At 31.9% G+C, this 4,906-nt stretch overlaps 1 long non-coding RNA gene across 1 annotated transcript; it reads right to left on the reverse strand.

The window, feature by feature from the left end:
* Nucleotides 1–664: 664 nt before the first annotated feature.
* On the reverse strand, nt 665–2,158 carry LOC134966386 (uncharacterized). The gene is made up of 3 exons (XR_010188638.1): nt 2,061–2,158; nt 1,867–1,933; nt 665–990 (listed from the first exon to the last, which is right to left on the reverse strand). It is a non-coding gene; the product is annotated as an uncharacterized LOC134966386 (long non-coding RNA).
* Nucleotides 2,159–4,906: the final 2,748 nt, after the last annotated feature.

Raw genomic sequence — 4,906 nt, forward strand, 5'->3', positions numbered from 1 at the left:
TATACCACAAATTGAATTTGACCATCACTATCCATTTGCCACATAATACTACAGCACGGTTGTCCGCAAGTCCAGTACTGGGACACTCTCTACCAATGAGATTCTATTGTGTATAAGGAGGACAGTGACTTATAACAGAGGCACTTTTTAGCAGTCTCCTTTTTACAATCATTTCAGCTCGTGGACGCACGGCTGATTTTCATGAAGCATTAATGCAGCCCTAACTAGGGTTTATTAAAGGTTTTTTATTCATATTTGTTCAGGAGATATGGCAGTCTCGTTTACATTTATATAATATCAATTGTTTTTTCTTAGGCTAGTTCATGTACTGCATTTTTATGTGGATGACATATTAATATTTTAAATAAAATAATATATTGGATTCATTCTGCGCTCCCACTATTTATATATTCTAATTGTATTTGCAATAATATTTGAATAGATTACCAATCGGAACATATTTGTGTGTTTAATGTACACATTACACAATTTTGCTTCCAAACTCGCAAAATAGTAAATTTTTAATATTGATATATAAAAAATTGGAATTGTAAATTAAAATTATGAAGGTAAGGATGGGATCAGATTAGCAAATATATATGGTTCTTTGATGGCGTAAACCATCTAGCCAATTGACGCTATCATCATTTCCATGTTTCCCTCAAAGACATACACGCGTATGTATTTCCCACATATTGCGTCATTTAAGTTTTAGGGTGCTGTAAGTATGAGGAATAATAATAAAAACAATAAGCTAACATAGTATTTTCAACGAATAAAACTTTTATTTTCTAAAGGGTGAACTTTGAACAGGTTAACATATTATAACTGGTAATAGATTTATAAATAAATCTTGAAAAAAATATATTGTATATGTTTCTATAATAAAGATTAATAAGAATAATATCACCGCATCAGATTATGTTATGTAGGATCAAGATGGTTTTCATATTCTTTGTTGTGGATTCATTGTGGATCAAGTTTCTTTTCCTGTATTGAAAAAATAGTCATACACTGTGTGCACAAACAATGATGATTCAATAAAAAAATGTAAAAAATGAACTTTTTTTACGTGTTTTCTATATAATAATATAAAAACCAAAAAAATTTTTTTTGTCATATTTGTTAATCTAAGAGTAATCGTTTTTTATTTTACATTAAGGGAAAAAATCTGTCAACTTTAATACCCAAACATTGAGAGATATTACACTGTTTTATTCGTATTGTATAATTTTCTTATTGTACTATATTTTGGTAAATATACACAGTTTCTGAAGAAGATGTGGAAATACTATTGCCATCCTAATCTGACAGTGTTTATATTAATGATGGATAAAAATTAAGAACATTTTATTTTTGTTATTGTTTCAAATAATTCAATAGGAAAATGTTAAATATATTGCTGTCATAACAATATAGTTAAATATGATATTTTTTCAAATAAATATATTCAGTTGAATAATATTTTATTGTTATGTAATATTAACAATAGAGAGTGGATCCTTACTAGGCATTTCCAAAGTTAGAGATATGGTCCTGTGTAGTAATATATATATTAGTGTATAGGTAAAGCAAATATGTTCATTTTAGATATGTTAATATTTTTAAAGGTACATGATTCCAGGATTCATGTTAGAAGTACAATTTAGTTTAGAATTATAATTAAATAAAAAAAAAAGGAATGAATCTAAAAATGAAGATATGGATATCAGACATTTCAAAGGTCATAACAGTTAACAAGATTATGTAAGAAATAAATTAAAAATATTATTTAATGTATGTAATATGTTTTGTTAAGAGCTGATTAAAGTACGTAAACAGGCTAAATATAAAAATGCTAAAAACTGTTTCAATAGGTATAGTTACCGCAAAACCAAATAATGAGGAGTCCTAATCAGCGGATTGCAGTTGATTGGAAGGGCAAACAAGATAACTAGTTTAGGTGAAAAAAATATATAATTAACAATGTCAAGATTAAACTATTACATTAGAACAGATGATTAAGGTACATAAATAGAAGACAAATTATCTACATCAAATTGTTTTAAAATGCATATTACCTGGAAAGTAATAAGGAGAAAAAATCTTCTTTGGCTTGCAGATGATGATTGGGAGGTCAGAACAGTAAACTAATTTAAAAAAATTGAGTAAATATATTAGCAATGCAGAAAAGTTAGCAAATGTTTAGAATAGTTGATATGCACTTTGAAATTGTATACAATTTAGAGAGCAATATTAAGGGGGGTACTCAGGGAGAGATCCATGGCTAAAATCTAATCAATCTGACTAGATTGATTAGATTTTCTGCACATATCACTCGTGTGTAGCCCCCTCTGCGATAGCGATGCGCGGTGACGAACATCGCTATCGCTGCTGCTAGATTGAGCCTGCATGCAGACCATTACAGTTACATCAATTTAGAGTTAGTGTCTACTATACTATATTGACATTTGTGTGCTAATAAATTCTTTATAATTTAAAAAAATAATCAAATTTAAGGGAAGGGGGTATTGCTTGTTTGAGAAATGAAGTGTAACAATGTAAGATTGTTATTAACCAATCATAATATTTAGTATGTTACATGCACAAGAAAACATTAAAAATTTAATTAATACCTATCAGTGTTTTGCATTTTTACAGTTTATACATAAATTAGAATTTATCTCATTGTGTTAAAAACAGTTATTTCATAAGGATAAGGCCAGGATAACACAGCATGTGTCTAAATGAGTTATGGAACCACAGCATACAGCATGCCTTTAAACTTTTTTTTTTATTATAGTGATGCCAACACTGTGGCAGTGCATGCTGGGTAGTTTAGTTACACAGAAGTTGGTGAGACAAAGGTTGCCTAACCATTACCTAGTCCATGGTTTCCTTCGGCATTTTAAATACACCTCCCAGCAAGCATGGACAACATGTTTAAATATAATAAAAGCAAACCTGTGAGAGTGCATGCTGGGATGTTTATTTCAACAGCAAATGGAGAACCACAGCATGTACACCATGAATTAGGCAAATAAAAAAATCTAACCGTTGCAGTAAAAATAGGATTTCAAAAATGGTGCAACCAAATATATATATATATTTGTTTTGATATAGAAAATATTGTAAATCTGTTTGATAAACAATATAATTGTTTTAATTGAAGAATATTAATAAAATTTATGTTAAAATTAATGAAGGGAAACTTTATCAAAAACATTACATGGGTACAACTGTGCTAAACTGAAATGGGAAACCATTATATTTTAAATCTTTAAAATATAGCTAGAGATTTTTGATTGATGTATATTTTAGAATGGAAAACATAATGTAGAAAATACTTGAATAATAGTTAATTTCTATAATTATAAAAATTCTACTTACCAGTAATGATAGCATCCCAAAATTCAATATGTGAAAAGTGGTTTTTTTTTTATGGTATTTTAAATGATTGAAAGTCAACTAATGAAAAATAAACCATAGAAAATATGAAACTTAACTTTAAAATGAAAAAATAACTATGTTTATAATTAGTTTTAAAGTTACTCCAACTTGAGATGGAAGGCAATGGCATTTAGAAATTCCATCAAATCTATGAAACCAAGTTGGGCAAAACATTTCTGTAGTGCATCTTCTCGAGCAGTATTTTCACGTTTGGTTGGTGTTCGGGCAACATTAAAGGTTACTTTTTCAATGAGCTTGGTGGTCATTTGTTGCTCCTTGTGAAGATAGGAGATAAGTTTGTAGACTCCAAACTTTTTCTCTCCCAGGAGAATATTCCATCTCCTGTGCCATCCTTCCAATTTATTTTGGGTCCTTGGAATCCCACCAACCATATTGTCATGCACTGACCACATGCATGGTGGAAACAGTGGGGGAGATCTGTTTTGACTTCTGGTTCGTTCTCTAAGCCGCCCCAATATATATGTCTCCTCAAAATAAGTTACTAATGTAGCAGCATTAGGAGGCATTTCTGATTTTAATTGTTCAAATGCAGCAGGGATTTCGTCTGCTGGGAGGAAGGAAAGTGCCTGAAGGTTCCTAAGTTTCATAGCAAATGCATGATCACGTCCATATTGTACAGATAAGCCACATGATTGAATTTTTCGCCAAATATTTTGACCTAAATGAAACAAGCAACACTTATGTGTGCTACTCGGAAAAACTTGTTTAGCTGCTTGTATTGCAGCATTCTCAAAATCTGTCAAAATGTAAAGAGGAGAAAATAGAATACCATATTCCTGTGCATAATCCTGTAGGTCTTCTAAAAAACGGATATAACAAACCTCACTTTTGCTACTAAGCAATCCATAGACCAGTGGGACGAAGCGTTGCGTACTGTCATCTGTGCCAACCATAGCATGAATTGAGTATATTTGTCTAAATAGGGTTGGACACGTTTTGAAAGTGCCATCCATTACCCAATACGGTGCCTCATGAAGCTTCCGCAAGTTAGCTTCTGTACTGAATAATAGTGTCCTTTCGTTGTGGAAAGTACTGTCCTTTCCAAGAAATTTTATCCCATCAATGTATTCCAAATTATGTGGGATATCAATATCATCGAGTGTGGTTGGCTCAGGTGGGCAATCCGCTCTCCTTACCCTTTTCACAAGTTTACGGAGGGATTCACTGTTAGGAAGACAGGCAGCACTAGTAGACGGCATTTGGGCAGTAACCGCTTGAATTATTACAGATGGTGGATCATTGGTATCCCTTGCACGTTGCTTTATTGATGCCTTGGCAATGGCAACATCTGTTTTTTCAGCCTTCGGAGTATGAGTATGTTCTCCATGAGTATTAAGTTGGTGCTGTCCTGCAACAATGGTCGTCTTTGCAAAACATGAACAAGGGCCGGTCTTCCTCTCTGTGCAGTGCCAATAGACGACATCACCACGCTGCTTGTTTTTTGCCAAAAGATATC

This window comes from Pseudophryne corroboree, chromosome 10 (assembly GCF_028390025.1).
Source record: "Pseudophryne corroboree isolate aPseCor3 chromosome 10, aPseCor3.hap2, whole genome shotgun sequence".
Classification (NCBI taxonomy): Eukaryota; Metazoa; Chordata; class Amphibia; order Anura; family Myobatrachidae; genus Pseudophryne; species Pseudophryne corroboree.